Source organism: Callithrix jacchus, chromosome 16 (assembly GCF_049354715.1).
Source record: "Callithrix jacchus isolate 240 chromosome 16, calJac240_pri, whole genome shotgun sequence".
Taxonomy (NCBI): Eukaryota; Metazoa; Chordata; class Mammalia; order Primates; family Cebidae; genus Callithrix; species Callithrix jacchus.
This window is the reverse complement of record NC_133517.1, coordinates 29,355,566-29,376,668: the sequence shown is the minus strand read 5'-3', so window position 1 is coordinate 29,376,668 and position 21,103 is coordinate 29,355,566. Positions and strand designations below refer to the sequence as shown.

The following is a 21,103-nucleotide window of genomic DNA, read 5'->3' as shown; positions in this document are numbered from 1 at the left end:
TGGTCCAGTATTATCACCCAGTGCCCTTCTGTGTCATCGAGGCACTCATTCCATCCAGGCCCTCTAAATAATGGTAGAGGAGGCCAAAGGTCTGTGGTTGAGTGTAGCAGACACTGCTGTTGCCCTCCCCTGGGCTCCTTCAGCTCCTTCCATGTCAGGGCATGCTGGCCTGACTTCCATTCACCAGCACCTGCTTCTCAGCCTGAGGACTTCCCCTATCGTCCAACAGTTAATTAACATGTACAGTAGGAGCCATTAATTAGTGACTAATGGGAGTTGGCGTTGGCTCCCTTGTTTCTTGGGTGGGATAAATCTGAGGCTTCTTTCCTGCTGTAGCTCCTAGAATCCCTCAACAGGACTAAGCTCCAGAAGCTACAATGGTGAGTAAGTTAGCCTTTGTCAGCTGCTGCCTTTGTCTCACTCCAGTTTCCTGGGATCACATCCAAAATAAACTGTGCGCACTCAGACCCTAGTCTGAGTTCCTTCACAAAAAGATGCTAAGACAAAGACATTGGGATTGCCAGCTTCTTGTAACTAATCACCAATGTTTGTATCTCAGCTATTTCTGCTTATTTAAATGTGATGCTCTTGGATTAGAAATACACATCTTTCATTACAGAGAAGGTCTGGTGCTCAGATATCTGCACTAAACATCTTTGTCAATAATACTCAAAGGGGTTCCTGACCTTTAGACTTTATAAAGAGAATGATTGTTACAAATTGCAAATAATTTATAATATGCATACTCAATCAGTTTTGGAATAAGTAGGCATGGATAAAATTAAAGTGGCTAGTAGGCGATTAAGCTCAGTTTACAAACATTATTTCAAGCTACATATGCATGGCACGAACTTTGTATTTTCAAGTGCTGCAGCCCTTATTGGACTTCTTTCTCCATTCTGGTCTGCATTATTTGATCTTCCTCCGGGCCCATGCTGTTCCATACCCCATACAGTTCTGTATTAGAACCTTTCTATTGCAGTAAACAGGTGTAAGGTAAACTTTCCCTATCCAAGTGATTACAGACACAAATATGTATTTAACACTCAGCTGTTTTTATGATTCTAGTCATATGTAATTTGGTAACCACACACCCCTCTGGTTTGGAGCACAACCATTTCCCTTCAGTATACTTTGTGAAAAGAGTGGCAAGCCCCCAGTAACATAGCTCTCCTTTTTGGATATAAAGGCAGCTTCCCGACTACCATTTAGAAGTCTTAAGTGTTGTGCGGGACATTGGTGAACATTTGCTGGTTGAAAAACCTGGAACATATGCTGGTGTCTTCAGAGGTATTTCCTCTTATCTCACAACTAATTGAAAGTAAACAACAGGAATATCTCAGTTGAGATCAAGCTATGAGCTTTATTGATGGTGGTGACCTGAAAAATGTAACTTGGGTCTAAACCATGATCAGATTTCCAAACATCCTCCCCTCCTACAACCCTGCAAGTCTAACCTTATGCCCTTAAAGGGGAGATCTGGCCTTTAGAGCAGAAGCACATGCCCAGGATCACTGGGTGAGATATATGGCCAGAGGATAGGATGGGCCCTGACTCAGCTGACTAATTCTACCCATGGTCAAGGCCATGATAAGATGTGGATGCTGGATGTGAAGAAGTAAGGAAAAGCCCTGCTGTGTAAGAGCACCGACACATCTCTCTATCCACTAGGGAAGCATGGCACTGTGAATGTCAGATTCTGACCTACTGCATTAACCATTTCTCTCCTAGGGAGAAGTAAGGTTGCTGAAGGGTGGTAGTTATTCCTGAGCCCTCCTGTTCCCACATGGAGGGGGAAAGGAAGTCCCTTCTGTGGACCATGTCTGTAGTGCTTCTGTGCCCATCATCACTTGGACACAAGTTCTCTAGTTGGATGGACTCACTAAATCTCATTCAAATCTTACCATTTATCTGCTATGCCATGTCCCTAGTTCAAGCCCACCTAATGCTGGAATTAACACCAGACCTTTGTCTTCATCAACGTTGGATGGCATAACAAAATAATATAGGCTGGGTAGCTTAAACAATGGACATATCTCAGTTCTGGAGGCTGGGCAGTCCAAAGTCAAGGTGCTAGCAAATTTTGTTCCTGGTGAGGGCCCTTTTCCTAATTTACAGACACAGTTGTTTTTCCTCACATGGGAGGAAGAGACTCATCTCTCTTGCTCTTTGTAAGGTTATTAATTCCATTGCGAACTCTACCCTCATGACCTTATCTAAATCTGGTCACCTCCATATACCATACACTGGGGGTTAGGGCTTCAACAAACTGGGAAGTGGAGGATGCAAACATTCAGTCCGTAACAAGCCTCCTGTGCATGTTTTCTCCTCTACATCCTTCTGTATCCAGGAGGCTGACCTTTACGGATTGCATCACCTGGACTCCTGTGCCATCAGTCTTCTGGTAGGATTAGGCCAGTGGGAGGCATAGGCAGAAAAGTCAAGGGTTAGAAGGACATGGCAGTCAGGGTATCCCTCCCTCTTCCTTCCAGGCACGGTTTTTGCAAGTGGCATTCCTCTGGAGCCACAACTTGCTAGGTGGCCACTTTCCTGGCTCCAGCTCCCACCAAGCCCTGGTACACAGCTATGCTACCTTGACCCTCTTGGCTTGGTGTGTGGTGAAGGCTCTGCTCTCGCTACTTCCTGGGTGCTGTACTGTCCCCTTCATGGTGCCTTGATTTGCCTACACTTCCGTAAGTAGCTCTTTCTTAAACTTTCTTTGATTGACCCCCATGAGTGTGCTGTTTCCTGTGGGAACTCTCATCCACCCTGTAAATCATCTCCCTGCACACAGCAGCCCAGAGACACTTTTCCGAAATGCAAATCTGACATCACACCTCTGATTAACACCCAGTCTGATTTACTGTCCTCAGGCTAAAATCCAACTCCTGCAAGGTGCTGCATGATCTGTTTGTTCTTCACATTTCCTCGTCATTCTCCCCTTTGTTTTCTGTACAGCCAGACTAAACTTTAGAGTTGACCAAAACCAGCTTCACTTGAGTTTTTTTTTTTTTTTTTTTTTTTTTTTTTTGAGACGGAGTTTCGCTCTTGTTACCCAGGCTGGAGTGCAATGGCACGATCTCGGCTCACCGCAACCTCCACCCTCTGGGTTCAGGCAGTTCTCCTGCCTCAGCCTCCTGAGTAGCTGGGATTACAGGCACGCGCCACTGTGCCCAGCTAATTTTTTTTTGTAATTTTTAGTAGAGATGGGGTTTCACCATGTTGACCAGGATGGTCTCGATCTGTTGACCTCGTGATCCACCCGCCTCGGCCTCCCAAAGTGCTGGGATTACAGGCTTGAGCCACCGCGCCTGGCCCCACTTGAGTTTTTATGCATACTGCTTTCAGCCTGAGATACCCGTCTTTTTATTTTATCTTCCATAATCTCTATGATTCCAACCCTTTTACCTGGATAGATCTTATTTGTACCTTAAGCATCAGTTGTGGCGATAGTGGCGGTGGGGTCACCTCTCCTCCCATTAGCAGTCTGGATTAGGGACTTTCCTTTACTTTCCATAACATATATTTTGTTTGCCTGCACGTCCCAACAAACAGATTTTTCTGCCTTCAGAGCTCTCATGTACTATCCTAGCCCCAGTCTTTCTTTGGAGCAATGCCTGGCAGAGTTATAGGCACAAACAAGAATGGTCAACAGGTAATCGCTGCATCATTCATTTTTTTGTTTCATGCAGAAACTACCTCCTGCTCAGCCTTTAAGCATTTATATAACTAAGAACCTTATAGAAGAAAAATATGAATGTTCAGTCTGGCTGATTTGGATCCTACCAAAAAGATACTTTTGGTCACAGGTCATCCTACTCTCAGAACTTAATGCTGGTAAAAGGTGCACATCTGTATTTAACTGAACCCTGGGTGACTGAGAACCCAACCACATATATGTTCCTCTTTCTGTGAAGATAGAAACAATGGGACCATTTCTTTATGTGTAACAATCTCAGGTATGTAGATTTAGTTTATGAATTAGCTATGATTCTAGTTCCTAAAGTGTTTAATCATGAATAAACTGCCATTTAGCTATTCTTAATAATATTGTACTTATAATATACTTATTCCCCTGCTACTCCTCAGAAATCGAGATCTTGATAATAGTCTACATATAACAATGCCATTTTCATCCTACTCCATGGCTCTTCCTACTTCAGGTAACTACTTCTGAATCCTGTGGTTGTCACTTTTCTGCTTTTTTTCTATGATTTTATAATGTCTATGTGTATTCTTAGCAAGTATTTGATTTTTAGTTTTCTCAAAGGGCATCTTGTTACATATATGAAAATATGTGTTATATTTATAAATTATCCTTTGGATTTACTGTCACTTTATTTACATTGCTAAAGCTCGTATGTATTGATACATGTCACTAGTTATTTTACTTTCACTGTTGAATAACCTACTGAGTAAATACACCACAGTTTAGTCATCCTCCTCCAGGGGACAGGTTTTTGGGTTGTTTCCAAAGCCATTGTGAACATTGGTACTATAAAACAGCCTTGTCCGTGTCTCCTGTTGTGTATGTTTCAGTCAGAATAGGTTATGGTATTCTGCAATGAAAACCAATCCTCAAAATCTCAGCAGTTAAATCTACAATGACTTATTTCTCACATATGCTGTATGTCCTTTGCATTCAACAGGAAAGAGCATGTATTATACTCAATCAAGGACTTAGGGCTGACAGAACAGTCACTATCTCAAAGGTTGACAGTAGCTGCCAGAGGGAAAAAAGCTCTGAAGAATCTGGAATCAACATTTCTGTGCCCTGGCATGGAAGAGACATGTCACTTCCACTCCGAACGTATTGGCCAAAGTTAGACCTATGGCTCCAACTAAGCAAAAGGGGCAAGGACATACATTTGGCCAGGAGAGAGATCATCAGATATGTCTGGAAAAGAATTTGGTGGCAAATTTCACCAAATAACCATTCACTGGTCATTCAGAAGTGTATTTAACTTCTATGTATTTGTATACTTTCTCAAATTTCTTTATTAATTTCTACTTTTATTCCATTGTGGTTAGAGAAAATACATTATTTTTCTAAAAAAATGTTTTAAGACTTTTGTGGCTTAACATATGGTCTTTCCTGAGAAGGATCCATCTGCTGTCAAGAATGTATTCTGTAGCCATTAGACAAAATGTTCTGCAAATATCTACTAGGTCCATTTGGTCCATAGTGCAGTTGAAGTCTGATGGTTGTTGGTTTTTTGTCTGGATTATCTGCCCATTACTGCAAGTGGGGTGAAGTCTCCTGCTATTATGGTATTGCAGTCTCTCTCTTCAGGTTGAGTAACATTTACCATATATCTAGGTGCTCCAGTGGTGGGTGCATATACCTTTACAGTTTTTATGTCCTCTGACTGAATTGACCCCTTTATTATATAATGACCTTCATCTCTTTAGTTCTTGTCTTGAAATCTATTTTGTCTAATCCAAGTGTAGCTACTCCTGTTTTTTTGGTTTCCATGTCCCATCACTTTCAGTCTGTGTGTGTCTTTATAGGTGAAGAGTGTTTCTTGTTGACAATGGATCATTGAGTCATGTATAGGTGTGTTTTGAGACAGTCTCACTCTGTCACCCAGGCTGGGGTGCAATGGTGAGATATCGGGCTCATTGCAACCTCTACCTTCCAGGTTCAAGTGATTCTCCTGCCTCAGCCTCCCCACTAGCTAGGATTACAGGCACCTGCCACCATGCCCAGCTAATTTTTCTATTTTTAGTAGAGATGGAGTTTCACCATGTTGGCCATGCTGGTCTCGAACTCGTTACTTCAAGTGATCCACCCTCCTTGGCCTTCCAAAGTGCCAGAATTACAGGCATGAGCCGCTGTGCCCAGCCAGGTCTTGGGTTTGTAATTAACCTCACTCTGTCCTTTGATTGGAGAGTTTAGTCCATTTACATTCGATGTTATTGATAAGGACTTACACCAGTTTTGTTTGATTTTGGAGTCTTCCTTCCTGTTTTCTACCTGATTTTCTTTCATGGTATGTTTTAATTTTTTTCTTCTGCTTTTTATGTATCTGTTTTCGGATTTGAGACTAACACTATGAGGCTTACAATATAACCTATTAAACTGATGACAACACCGACTGCATAAAACAATGAAAACTACTAAAACCTTTGTCTCCTTGTTTTTTGTTTCTATTTTTTATTGTACTATCTGCTTGAAAAGTTGCAGTTATTTGATCTGTTCATCTTTTCATCTTTCTACTTAAAACATTAGTTTACACACCACAATTAGTGTTGCAATGTTGTGTTTCTGTGTACTTATTACCACTGAGTTTTGTACCTTCAGATGTTTCTTCCTGCTTATTGTTCTTTTATTTCAGATTGAAGAACTCCCTTTAGCATTTCTTGTAGAACAAGTCCTCTGTTAATAAATTCTCTGAGCTGGCCGGGCGCGGTGGCTCAAGCCTGTAATCCCAGCACTTTGGAAGGCCGAGGCGGTTGGATCACGAGGTCCAGAGATTGAGGCCATCCTGGTCAACATGGTGAAACCCCGTCTCTACTAAAAATACAAAAAAAAAAAATAGCTGGGCATGGTGGCGCGTGCCTGTAATCCCAGCTACTCGGGAGGCTGAGGCAGGAGAATTGCCTGAACCCAGGAGGCGGAGGTTGCGGTGAGCCGAGATCACACCATTGCACTCCAGCCTGGGTAACAAGAGTGAAACTCCGTCTCAAAAATAAATAAATAAATAAATAAAATTCCCTGAGCTTTTGTCTGCAAAAGTGTTTCTCCTTCATGTTTAAAGGAGATTGTCAACCAGATATAATACTTTAGGGTAAGTTTTTTTTCTTCAGCACTTTGTCATGGCATTCTTTTCTGGCATGTAATGTTTCTATGCAAAGTCTGCTGCCAGATGTATTGGATGGAGCTCCATTGTATGTTTCTTTTATTCTTGCTGCCCTTAAGATTCTTATTCTTTCCATGACCTTTAAGAGTACGATTATTAAATGCCTTGAGGTAATATTCTTTGGGTTAAATCTGCTTGGTGTTCTACAACCTTCTTGTACCTGAATACTGCATCTTTCTCTAGGTTTACAAAGTTCTCTTATCCCTTTGAATAAACTTTCTACCCCCATCTCTTTCTCTACCTCCTCTTTAAAGCCAGTATCTCTTAGATTTGCCCTTGAGTCTATGGGCAAATAGAATGAAGTATGCCCTTGAGCATACTTCATTCTTTCTTTTTATCTCCTCTGATTGTATTTTCAAATAACCCATCTTCAAGCTCACTAATCCTTTCTTCTGCTTGATCCCTTCTGCTGTTAAGAAACCCACACATTTTTTAGTATGTCAATTCCATTTTTCAACTCTAGAATATCTGATTCTTTATGTCTACTTGTTTGTTAAATTTATCTGATAGGATTCTGAGTTCCTTATATCTTGTATTTCTTTGGGTTTTCTCAAAATAGCTATTTTGAATTCTGTCTGAAGTTTCTCTAAAACAATCTTCGTTTGTTTAGTGGGGTCATGTTTTCTTGGATGGTTTTGATGTTTGGGGATGTTCATTGGTATCTGGGCATTGAAGAGTTAGGTATTTATTGTAGTCTCTACAGTCTGGGCTTGTATATCCCCATCCCTTGGGAAGGCATTCCAGGTATTTGAAGGGACATGGGTATAGTGATCTAATTTTTTGGTTACTGCAGCCATATCTGAATTAGGGTGCACCCCAAGCCCAATAATACTGTGGTTCTTGCATGTGCAAGTTTTTGTATGATGATTTTCCTCTGGTAGATACCTAGTAGTGGGATTTCTGGATCAAACGATTGATGACTTTTCCTCTGGGTAGATACTTAGTGGGATTTCTGAATCAAATGATAGATCTTTTAGCTTAAGGAACTTCCACACTGTTTTCCACAGTGGATGTACTAGTTTCCATTCCCACCAGCAGTGTAGAAGTGTTCCCTTTTCATCACATCCAGGCCAATTTTTGTGAGACTGCAGGCAACTGCCATCCCACCCAACTGATTTTTGAATTTTTGGTAGAAATAGAATTTCACGATTTTGACCGGGCTGGTCTCAAACACCTGATCTCAGGTGATCCACTCACCTCAGCCTCCTAAAGAGTTGGGATTACAGGTGTGAAACACTGCACCCTGCCTTTTTAATGGCCATTAATGTAGGAGTAAAGGTGGTGTCACATTGTAGTTTCGATTTGCATTTCCCTGATAATTAGTGATGTTGAGCATTTTTCTTGTTTTTTTGGCCATTTGTATCTCATCTTTTGATAATTTCCTATGCATGTCCTTTGCCCACTTTTTGATGGGATTCTTTTTTCTTCCCGGTTGGACTTTCTTGTAGATTCTGGGTATTAGTCCTTTGCCAGATATATAGATTGCTAAGATTTTCTCCCACTCTCTGGGTAGTCTCATTTACTCTGCTGATTATTTCTTTAGCTGTGCAGAAGCTTTTCAGTTTAAGTCCCACCTATTTATTTTTGTTGCATTTGCTTTTCCGTTCTTGGTCATGAAGTCTTTGCCTAAGCCAGTGTCTGGGGTTTTTTTTTTCTGATGTTTTCTAGAATTCTTGTGGTTTTAGATCTTAGATTTAAGTACTTGATGTTGAGTTGATTTTTGTATAAGGTGAGAGATGAGGATCCAGCTTCATCTTTTACATGGGGCTTGCCTATTTTCCCAGCACCATTTATGAATAGGGTATCCTTTCCCCACTTTGTTTTGTCTATGATCAGTTGACCATAAATATTTGGGTTTATGGGGTCTTTATTCTGTTCTATTGGTCTGCGTGACTTTATACCAATATCACTCTGTTTTGGTGACTATAGCCTTATAGTCTACTTTAAAAATCGATTAATGTGATGTCTCCAGATTTGTTCATTTTGCTTATTCCTGCTTTGGCTATGCAAGCTTTTTTAGTTTCTTTAATTCAGGATTGTTTTTCTAGTTCTATGAAGAATGATGGTATTTTGATAGAAATTGCAATCAATTTGTAGATTGCTTTTGCAATATAGTCATTTTCACAATATTGACTCTAGCCATCTGAGCATGGAATGTGTTTCCATTTGTGTTATCTATGATTTCCTTAAGCAGTGCTTTGTAGTTGCTTTGTAGCGATCTTTCACACCTTTTTAGATAAATTCCTAAGTTTTTTATTTTAGCAGCTATTAAGGGATTGACATCTTGATTTCTTAGCTTGGTTGTTGGTGTATAGCAGTGCTACTGATTTATGTATGTTTGTTTTGTATCCTCAAACTTCGGTTAATTCATTAGTTTCAGGAGCTTTTTAGATACATGTTTGGGTTTTCTAGGTATACAATTATGGGGCTTGCTGCTATTGGTGCTGCTGTGGAAGATTGGAGCGGGTGTGGTTCTAAGATCAAAGAAGTTATGTTCCTAGGGGAATTATGGCTGTCTCTGCAGGTTGCCAGGGAAGTAGGGGAAAGCCAGCAGTGACAGGCTTACCCAGCTCCCACATAGCCAGAAATACCAGCCTCACTCCCACCATGCCCACTGACAACAGCACTGAGTTTATTTCCAGGCAGCCATGAGCAGGGCTGAAAACTCGCCCTAGACTAGGAGTTTCCAAGCTGACAAAGCAAGGAGGGCTTTCAATGTTTCATGCCTCCCGGCCTGCCACCGCTTCTGTTCTTGCATCCGTATTCCCTGCTCACCTGCCTCCCCCGAATTCTGTCCAGGAGATCTCACCTTCAGTAGAAATTGTTACAAATTTCAGCTGAAAGTTCTTCCTCTGTGGTTCTTCCCCAATTCCACTGGCAGCCCTCCCCCAAGGACCCCTGTGAGACAAAGTCCAATGACTTCCCTGGGGATAGCGTGCACCCACAGGCCTCTTCCTGCCACTTCCTCTACCCCCATGTTTTGTTCAGGTTTCTATATTCGTCTCAGCTCCTGGTAAGGTTAAATTCTCCTCCCATGATCTAGATCTTCAGGTTCCTCAGTGAGGATGTGTGCTCAGCTGCGGACGTTCCCCTGCCTCACTTGGCTCCCAGTGTTTTGGCTGTCTCAGAGCCTGCAGTGGCAAGCTGCTTTCAGACTTGTCTGGTATGTTCAGCTTGTCTGGTATACTCCTGCAATCGTTCTTGGTATGTAAGTTCAAAATGCAAGTCTCCACTTGCTGCTGTCTGAGTGGGAGCCGCAAGTTAGTCCTGCTGCCTAGCCACCATTTTCCTACTCCACCATGTTGTTTATCTCCTAAGTTAAGCTTCAGGTTCTTGATTAGATTCAACATCTAAATTTTGGCAAGTACAGTTAATAAATTTCAGGCCAGGTGTCCTAGAATATAGATCCTTAGGCAAAAACATGTTTGCTGACATTTGAGGATAGTGACAAATCCAAAGAAAAACAAGAGGCAGCAGTAGAGGAACAGTCAGTAAGAGAAAGTGTTCTGTGTGAGCCATTGCTACCCAGCAAGCTAATTGCTCAGTCTGCTCCTAAGTCTTTATGGAGGCCAAGTCTTCTCCAATAATCCTTCTCAATGAGTCAAATAAGGTCATCCACTAGCTCCTCTCTCCCATTGGAAAGTCTTCCCTGGAGAAGATAAACTCCCCTGCACATTTGGCATGCATTTAGAGGGTCTTCAAAGGCCACACATCCACAGGGTGGAGTGTCACTGGGCGATGCCGTAAGCAAACTGGAGACTCCCCGTGCAAGCCCTGCAGATCCTTTGTTCTGTGGTACTGAGGTAGCAGCTTTTCTCCCAAGACTGCAGGAAAGGTCCAAAATAGTGTTAGAACCGCCAGAGCCACCACTCAAGGCAGGTGAGTCTAGACTCTATCTGAATCCAGAACTACTATGCTGTGAACTTTAGATACATAGCACCAGAATGTCTCTGAGGTCAGAAGACTAATGATCATTCTCTAGAACCATCACTGATTTGTGGTACAGGAAGATTCCAGTGAGCCTGTTGTAAGGTTTTTATACAGGGTTCACTATGCTTGTAGTTCTTTCAGTACTTAGCCTTCCCAGGCCTCAGGGGTGCCTGGGTTGATATTTACTCCTCAACTCTGAGTATTCTTGGCAGAAGCATGTACCCTAGAATCCCTACTTATGCAAACTACCCAAGCCACCTACCAGCCTTTCCCACCCTCACAGATTAGGAAGACCCAATGCAGATGGGCTCAGGAATTCTAACTCTGGGCAAACAATATGAACAGATGTGGTAGCAAGAAGAGGACCACCGCTAACAGGTGAGAAGACAGCAATAGGAAACCTCAGGCCATACCAATGGAATGGGGTCAACTAAAGAATGGGCAAAAATACCAACTACAAAGGAGAGGCAGTAGGTGACCTCAGATCATTAAAAAAAGCTCAGCAACAACCTGGCAATCCTGTTGTCCCAGGGGAGAGGTCACATGAGCCAACAGCAAATCAGGCAAGTAAGTGTAAGGACACGGCCAAGGCCACTACTGGGATCCTTCTTAGGCTTTCCAGGTACCTTTAACTTCTGCAACCCTGCTCCATACACCCATCCTGGCAACCTGACCTGGCTCACATAGCTATTTCCACCTTTCACCTAGCCTGGGATGTACAGGGTCACCAGCTCTGTTAGAATATCCTTGTTCTAGGTGATGTTCCTGAGGCTGCCTGTATCTGTGACTGAGTGTAGGGGAAAAACAAGCCCGGGTCCTTTCAACCCAGCATGGGACACTGATTAACAGTCATATTATGGCTTCCCCATTTCTGGTTGGTTGAGGCTCTCTGGCTTAGCTCCAGTGTTTGACTTTGCCCATCTACCCAATCTCAGGATTGTATACATGTCTTATACCCCAAACTAGATAGGTACCTGCTTTAGGAGGCCCAAAACCTGCAACAAGTCAGTGCTGTTATTACATTCTTTATCTACCACCTCTATTAGAAGTCATTCACCCGAAACCCTTGTTTGTGTGGTCTAGGGTACTTGCACAGAGGGGTCATTGATGCATTCATCTTTTAAGGGTCTGAGTCCCTGGTTACAAAGTGGTTATCAGGCCATGGTTACTGACACTCCTGGTTGTTGCTAGTCATAGGATCAACAAGGGATGTCCAGTGAATCCCACAAAAGTCATGCCTGGCTGCATTTGGAGCAACTGCCCTTGCTCTCATGATCTATCTTTTTACCTGTTGGTCCAAAATGACTTGTGGCACACATAGCTGAGTTTGGTGTAGAGCTTGTCTCCCATGGTAGGAAAGTTTGTCCCTTTCCAGTAACACTGTCTAGTCTAGAGCATAAAGCTGTGGCAAGGTGAAGCACATGTTTCAGAGTAGCCCCTCCTGTTTACAGCACCTTAATCATAGAACACCCTTTTATTGTACCTATTATTCACAGCAATTAATGCATATTGGTTCAAGTTATATATGCATTTTTCAAGACAGCTGATATCAAAGGCACTAGAGCTAATGCATCAACTTTGGGCAAGAGGTTGTCATGCCAGCCGCCTCTGAGCTCTCCAGTATACCATAGTAATCTAATCATTTATTGTTCATTGCTCTATTCCATTGTCTACAACAAGCCCATCTTACTTTTGCAGGGACTGTATAGGTAAACTGAACAGGGATATGATTGATTGGACCACTATTTCTGCATCCTTTGAGACTATTAAGGAACATTAATCTCTATCATTCAACCCAGTTGTGATATTACTTCTGATTTACTAACCTTGACCCTAGAGCAGTTTTATTGTCTTTGCCACCATTATAACCGTTCATCTTCCGAACAGGAAGCCAAAGGGCTTTACTAAGTAGGTCTATCCATTTCAGGCATTCAGAGACCAGTGCAGTGTTCAGAGCAGATGCAGAGACTCACTGGACTAAGACTAGCTTGGGTGAGGACTTTAATTGGGCCATACACCATTACTCTATGAGGAAAGTCTTAATCCTTTCATGTTGGTTAGTCCAACCCTGCATCCACCAACTCCGGAAAGAGCTTATAGTTCTCCTTTCCTCATGGTCTACTTCCTCATAAGTGACCATAGATACCTTCAGGGAAGGATATACATGAGTACTACATGTGTTTGCTGTGGTATTGTAGCATCCTTTAAGAATTAGCCAGTATTGAAGTGAGTATTGAGCAAAGGATGGTGACTTTCTATTGGGGCAGTTGGCGTCAGTCTTCTACTAACCGACTCTTCACCTCTGGTTATGTAAGTCAAGCAAATACCTTCATCAGTCACCCATTTCTTTCCACTAGATACACTGTGGTGATCCACAGCCCTGTGAATAAGGGCTTCTGCTGTTCCTGGTTTTGCGACTCATGGTAATGAAGTCCATGTTCTCTGATGGTTGAGTGCTGTGACCTTTGCTATTTCTGCATTCTCTCATTCCCGTGGATACCAGAGAGCCCAGTTCTGTAACAACCTCCCTTATCTATCCTGGTATATGGAGACAGATACCAGCTTCAGTGAGGATGGTGCCCCTCTTTTTTTTTTTTTTTAATTTTTTATTGGATTATAGGTTTTGGGGTACATGAGCAGAGCATGCAAGACAGTTGCGTAGGTACACACATGGCAGTGTGCTTTGCTTTTCTTCTCCCCTTCACCCACATTTGGCATTTCTCCCCAGGCTATCCCTCCCCACCTCCCCCTCCCACTGGCCCTCCCCTTTTCCCCCCAATAGACCCCAGTGTTTAGTACTCCCCTTTCTGTGTCCATGTGTTCTCATTTTTCATCACCCACCTATGAGTGAGAATATACGGTGTTTCATTTTCTGTTCTTGTGTCAGTTTGCTGAGGATGATGTTTTCCAGATTCATCCATGTCCCTACAAACGACACGAACTCATCATTTCTGATTGCTGCATAATATTCCATGGTGTATATGTGCCACATTTTTCCAATCCAGTCTATTATCAATGGGCATTTGGGTTGATTCCAGGTCTTTGCTATTGTAAACAGTGCTGCAATGAACATTCGTGTACATGTGTCCTTATAGTAGAATGATTTATAGTCTTTTGGATATATACCCAGTAATGGGATTGCTGGGTCAAATGGAATTTCTATTTCTAAGGCCTTGAGGAATCGCCACACTGTCTTCCACAATGGTTGAATTAATTTACACTCCCACCAACAGTGTAAAAGTGTTCCTTTTTCTCCACATCCTCTCCAGCATCTGTTGTCTCCAGATTTTTTAATGATCGCCATTCTAACTGGCGTGAGATGGTATCTCAATGTGGTTTTGATTTGCATCTCTCTGATGGATGGTGCCCCTCTTTACTTGTGCTTTTTGTTTTGGGGGAAGGAGCAAGCAGAGGGTCATCCTGGAAAACAAAGTTATTCTCTCCCCAGTTCATCTAGTCAAACCATCCAGGCCACGTCCCAGTCTTTCCATCCCCTTTGATCAGGATGGCTTCATATAATCATGCCCAAGGATTCTGATAATACTGGACCATGGGGTAAATCCATGCTTAGGTAGGAATGGGACCATCACTACCAGGTGGTGAGACAGCAATAGGAGACTGTCGTTCTCTAAGAGTGGGATAACCTGGAGAAAGAACCAAGCATTGTTTCTCCTTCAGGTCTGGGTAACTGAACTCATCCTCAACAGGGAACAATCGCTGACAAGATCTGCTTGGAGACATCAAAACTAAGTAGAAGAATGGATAGCAAGAGCTGGATCATCTTGGTGGCCATGGGACAGCAAGCTGGAAGGTGAGCCATGGGCGAGTATAATAATGTCACCAAGGCTGCTGCCCATGGTCTATGTGCCCTCCCACTTCCTGTAGCTTTAGCTCCCCGCTGCTCAGCCATGTCACACTCAGAACCAAAGCCAATGCTTCTGCTTGCCAGCCAGTCTGGGAGTGAAATCTACAAGGTCACCATCTCCTTCAGGGTCTGCATTTGTTAGAGTCTCCTTGTTCTAGGTGTTCTTCCTGAGGCAACCTACATCCTGTAACCCAGTGAGGGGGAAAAATGTGGGCCTGGTCCCTCTGGCCAAGTATGAGGACCCTGATGGACAACACGCACACTACACCTCCCTTTATTGTGTTGGTTCAGGCTTTGACCTGCTTCAGTGTTCCCTTCTTCATCTGCTTAATCTGCTTTTGCTCTGTTCCTTTCACAGGTGTGGATCCTTCAACCTCACATGCCAAACTACACTGGCACCTTTAGGAGAACCCATTGTAGAAAAGATCACCAATACTGTGTCCCCACCTCCTCCACCATCCATTCCACATTTGTCACCTCAGCCCTCATTCGTATGGTCTAGCTTGGTTTGCCTGGAGGGGAAACCCAGACATTACTTCAAGAAGTCTGAGACCCCAATTAAAAGCACCAGACTGGCTATAACTTTTTTTGGGGGGCCAAATGTGAGAACACCAGGACACACCTAGTGAATCCCAGACAAGCCACTGCCTAGACACATTCTATAGCAAAAGCTTTACCTCAGTCATTTATAGTCATTTTCTTTGTTTATCCAAAATGACCTGCCAGTATTAAGTGGGACTTGAGACCCCTGGGAGGAACCTCTCAGCCAGGAACCAGAACTGACTGAAGAAAAGCACAAATTCCTTGAGTGGTTCTCTTAAATAGATGCCAAGGACAGCCACTCCTGTTTTGTACCCTTGGCGAGAACAATATTTGTATTCTACATTCTGGTCATAGCAAATGATGGCTATTCAAAATACACAGGAATTTCAAGGCAGCCATTTATCCAAGGCAAAGCTGATGCATCAGCTGTGGACAGGAGGCCATCTTCAGGTCTACCAGACTGGCAGCCTCTGACCTACACAGTGACGAGGCAGTTTCTGTGATCCTTTGTTGCCTATTATTGTCCTTCATCATTCACCACCACGAGTCCATCTGATTTTTGCAGGTGCCATACAGGTACACTGAAAGGGATATTACTAAAGGGGGTATAACTGACAGGGAGCTTCTGCATCCTTTACGACTTTGAAAACTCTCTCTACCATTCTACCCAGATAGAGCAGCCACCTTGGTTTCCTGTCTTCAGCAAGATAATTTCATGGGTTTCTCCTTAGTATTTCCTGCCTTAGGAATCCTTATTCTACTCTTAGCAAAGATCTCATTTACTCCTGACCTAACATCTAAGTGAGCCCACCCATCCAGGCATTCAGCCAATGGAATGACCATAAAGTAGATGTAGAGACTCACAGGATGAACTGCAAGACCTGCTTGGGAGAGAACTTTGACCCCACACACTCTAAAAGGAACATCATGAGGGGATCTGGGCCCTTCATATCAGTAACATATCCAACCCAGCATCTAGCAGCTTCTGAAAGACCCGAGTATTTACTTTTCCCTAGGGGTATAGTTCCTCAAATGACCATAAATTCCTTTGAAGGACATGGGGAAATCACTATGATGTTACGTGATATGGTATTGCGGGTCCTTTCTCAAGCAGACTTAGCCAGTACTGGCTCAGGTTTGACCATTGGTCAAGAAATACTGGCTTTCCATCGGGCCAATTGACAAGTCTTCACTAGTCTCTTCTGGTTAGGTAACTCATGCAACACCTTTTGGGCTAACCACTACCCCCCAATTTTTTTTTTTACACTATTTTCAGTGGCCCAGTAGCCCTGTGAATTAGGACTTCTAATGGTCATTCTGGCTTTGTGGATTTATATGGGAACCTTCCTTACCAACCTGGGCCTACATAATAAAGCCACCACTAGCTTTAGTGAGGCTGGTGACTTCACTAGTACTCTTATGGAATAAAGTGAACCCCGGGGCCTCCCTGAGATTATTGAGGCTTTTCTGGAACTTTATTTATTTTATCAGGTTTACATTTGAGCCCCTTTCTCTCTCCCTATCCTTATCAACTATGGCCTACAGACCAATTTTTAAAAAATACACCAAGGCAGAGCTGGCATCTCTTCTTCATTTGTTATCAGTGGTTCTCTAACATGGCTGTACACTAGAGTCACCTAGGGAATTCTAAAATGGATGCTTGTACCCTACCTCCAGAGACTGGTTTCTTTACAAGAGGTTGTGTGATGCTTTGGGATGAGGTTTTTGAATCTTTCAGAATTTGATTATGTAAATAGGTCTTCAGAACTGCTGCTATAGGCCATTATTTTCCTCAAAACCTTCTCCCCAAGATTTCCCATGCTGGCAGCATTTTAGGAGTGATTCCACGTATCCTCTCTAGACCATTCGTTAGTCCCATGAGAGTCCCTATGGAAAAATATTCTGTTGTCTAGGCCTTATATTCTGACTTCCCTCTTCCAGCATCCTCAAGACTCATTCCTAGGTCTCCCTTCCTAGGAGATAGCCAGATCCCATAGATCTGTTGGTGAGTAATCCCTTCTCCTCCTATAGCAGGAAGATTGACCCAGTTGGGTCAGGCTGTGACTTCCCACAACTGTCCTGGTAGCCAGAAAGACAGGGGCATAGTTCAAGAGGTTAATGCATGTGTCTCAGGTGAGGCCTCTGTATTTTTTTTGTTTTGTTTTGACAAAGCCAGGTTTATTACTCTGGGTTAAACCTGTGGAGGCAGGACCTGGGAAGGGGCATGGGGACAGTTCTCAGTACGCTAAGATCTGCTGATCACCTGCCCATGGGCCAGGCCCCCACTGAAGTTCTAGGTAAGGCCCAGAGCTGGGGGACAGGGTCCTCTTCCTGAGACTGCAGCTTGTGGGATCACTGCAACATCCCATCACAGAGGTGGGGGGTGGGGTGTTGGCCTGAGCTGGGCCAGTGTCCTCAGGAAGGCGCCTTGTTGGAGGAGGTGGCGGCAGCTGCCCTGTTCTTCTTGGCTGGGGCCTTTGGCAGTGCCGGCTTCTTGGGCAGGCTGCTGCTGGCTTTCATCATCACGTCACGTTCGATCTTCTTCCGGATCCCGACTTCTAGGTTCTTCTTGAGCTTCTGCTGCTGCACGACACGCACCTTCTTGGGAGCGATAACATGACTGCCTTTCTTTGGGCCCCGATGCTTTTCAGAGGCCGCCGCTGCAGTCTTGCTCTTTGCTGGCTTGTGCGCCTGGAACTTGCGCTGTCCCTGCACCATGTTCCGGCAAGCAGCGGAAGTTTTTTAAGGGGAGATGAACAGTGAATTCTGGGGGACTCAAGGATCTAGAGTGTGTCTCCCAAGATGTATCATTCTACTCCTTTCTCGTCAGATCCTGACTTGAGAAGACTTGCCAGGTACGAGAACTTGATATTCCTTGTGCCTCTGTTTTTCTAGTCATACACTAGGCTTGACTTTCAGCACCAGCTGCACTTTGGCTGTAGGAGATGAGAACTCCTTTAAATGGTATCATAGCTTTTAAGTAGCTGGTCTGGGCTTCCATGTTGTCTTTAGTGATAGTCTGGCAGTTAACCAACTTCTCAGTCCTGATTCTACTGCTTCTCTCCCAAATGCTAGAGAAATTGTACGTCCTCTTCCATCTGTCATCCTCATTCTCCACAGGGGAGAAATCTCTTATCACGATGCTTTAATACAGAACTTCTCAAACTTCCAGCAGTCACCTGGTATGCCAATTAAGCAGAGGCCCAGGCTAGATGAAGCAACAGTCTCTGACTTCTATGTGTTCCGAGTTCCTCAGGTGATTCTGATATGTACCAAAATTCAAGAATGATCACTACACTATGCTGGAAGTTATTACTCCACTTGACATCTGCCATTGTGGTCTTGCTGCCATAGATAGCTGGTGAGTCAATAATCAGATTCCAAAATCTCGTCTACTTGCAGAGACTCCCACAGGCTAGACATAATCTTGACAGAACCTTAAGAGATAAACTTTAAATGTTAGATTTAGATAGAGCACTAAGGTTTTGATACCACTCGTGTTTTCTTTATTTGCTCCTGGAATATTCAAACCCATTAACAGAAGAGAATGGGACAAAAATGTAATCAAAGGAGGCAAGCAGGGGAAGAAAAGGCAGACCACGTGGAATTAGTAAGTCTTAAATCCAAGGATCAGTAATAACTTCAAAGGGCTAAATGCTTTAGTTAAGATACTGTCAGGCTTCAGAACATCTAGTCATCTAAGATGTCTAAAACATGACAAGTTGAAAAAACAAAAAGCTAGTATAGCTGTATTAACATGTTAGATGAAATATAGAGGCAAGAAATTAGGGATGATCCCCTCCAAGTGACAGTGTTTAGTTTGGAGACATGTATTATCTTGATCATGATATAGAAACCAAAATGTGAAGTTTAAGGTAAAAAATTCTTCAGTATACTTGGACACTAATATACCTTCCTAAGATAGATATTGAAGATTGGAAGACCATAAAGAATAAACTTGGACAAATAGCAAACTACACGCAGTAAATGCACACCATGTTCCATTCAAGTCAATGTGGAGCTTTTGCCAAAAAAAGGTCAGATACAAATAAAACCTCAGGAGGCAAGTCACACAAAGCGAGTTCTGAGTAAATGCAAATAGGCTAGAAATACAATTAAAAAGTCATCCTATATTTGGGAACTGAGAGTCCCATTACAAAGTAATCCATAGATCAAAAAGAAACTCATAGTCAAAGAAAGTTTTAGTGTGAGGTATTGCGTCCGTTTAGAAGCAATAGAAGATATGTAGAAAGAGAACATTCTCCCCCTAAGGGCCAGATAATCTACATGGTTCTATCTTTTGAGTCCTCAGAGCTGAGGTTGAAAGGCAACCAAGTGAATTAAGTTCTAAGGAGTGCTAAGCCCCTCTGGGAAGACAAACACAGCATGGCACAGGAGGAAGAGAGGCAGCCACAGAGGTAGCTAAGTAGTAGTCAGGGAAGAAGTGATAGAATTATTAAAGGTAGACTGTGGCTAAATTTTGGAATCATTGGGGGCTCAAAACCCAAGTTCACACTCAAGCTCTTTGCCAACAGTCCCCACTGGCTGTGCATGAAGACAACCGACAGAGACCAGAGTGCCTTGCAGGATAGCACTGGCTGCTGGAGGCAAGGCACAGACTTCTCCATTCCCTGGATTCTTAGAAACAGCAAGAGAAGATGCATGGAAAACTCTTTCCACCAAGGTCTGCAAAAGACCCAGAGAGCTTCTGGAGAAGGGAGGGAAATACTTGCAAGTGGGCTTTTTTGCTCTTGTAAGGAGCAAAGTATGTTCTCTCCTCTATTGCCTCTGAAGGCAAAATCCTCAGCTTCTGCAGGGGAAAAGAGCAGGAAAACTCCAGTCTTCCCCCTTCTTTATTCCTCTACCGACAGGTGTGCTGCTACTGCTGGGGACAGGGGCAAGATATTCTTTAATGTCAAGGCTACATCGAGTACAGCTGGCATGAAGATGGTGGGCAGAATTGTTCAGGAAATGCCACCTCAGAGGCCCAGACACAGTAACAGCACGAGAGCAAGGCTGGGCAAGGAGAAAAGAGGAGCCCTCTGCCCGCAACCATGAGCCGAGCACTGTAACTAGCACAGCTGTCTACTGCTACAGTGGGCCAGAGCATGGAGAAACCTTCTCGCACAGGCATAGAGGACCAGTTGAGATGGAGGGAACGAAAAGGGAAACAATCCTCTGGCACCATAGGCACAAAAGGCAGACCCATGGGAAAAACTGGAAGCAATTAAAGTACCAGCATCATCAAAAAGCCACAAGCCAATTCAGCATCTGACTAGATTGACTCACCACCCCACACCTCTATACATATGGTAGCCCACTTGCAAGTATTTCATTCTATTTTGTTCATAATAGCTGGTGCACAAAAGTTAACAGAAAGCTTATTGTAAAGAGATAGATCAACTCAGGGATCCCTCAGATGCTGGAATCAGGCAGGGACTTTGAAATTAAAAAATTACCACAGACAGTGGACAACATGCATCGATAGGGAATTCAGAGAAATGAAAACTAAGTTGGAAAAGTGGAAGAGCTAGAAGAGGTGATATCAAAAGAAGTCTTCAGGTGTCTCAACACTGGACATAGCTGAGAAGCTCATCAGTAAACCTGAAGATCAATAAAAATACAAACCTAAAAGAAAAATAGAATTAAAAGAAATGCTACAAACCAGAATTTATGAGGTATAGAACAGTATGTACCATGGTATCTCATGATTTAACATTACTGGAGCCCAAGAAGGAAGAGCAAAGAGGCAAGAGATATTTGATAGAAAGGCAAAGGTCGGGGGGGGTTCTACTTTCTGCTCAGCTTTGCTGTAAGCCAAAACTTCTCTAAAGAAAAGATGTATATGAAGAGATAGAAAGGCTGAGAACTACCAAAACTAAAACCTCCCTGATCCTTAACC

At 43.2% G+C, this 21,103-nt stretch overlaps 1 protein-coding gene and 1 pseudogene across 3 annotated transcripts in view; one reads left to right on the top strand and one right to left on the bottom strand.

Moving 5' to 3' along the window:
* Positions 1-14,605, top strand: part of LOC103791227 (uncharacterized) — a 77,702-nt gene extending 63,097 nt beyond the window's left edge. For both annotated transcript variants that reach the window (XR_013527888.1, XR_013527889.1), the window contains one exon: positions 14,472-14,605. The gene's annotated coding sequence lies outside the window, so the exon portion shown is untranslated. The remainder of the gene's footprint in view (positions 1-14,471) is intronic.
* Positions 14,606-15,143: 538 nt separating this feature from the next.
* Positions 15,144-20,835, bottom strand: LOC108588653 (leydig cell tumor 10 kDa protein homolog pseudogene; annotated as a pseudogene). Its single transcript, XR_013527890.1, has one exon. The product of XR_013527890.1 is annotated as a leydig cell tumor 10 kDa protein homolog pseudogene (transcript).
* Between the last annotated feature and the right edge of the window lie 268 nt (positions 20,836-21,103).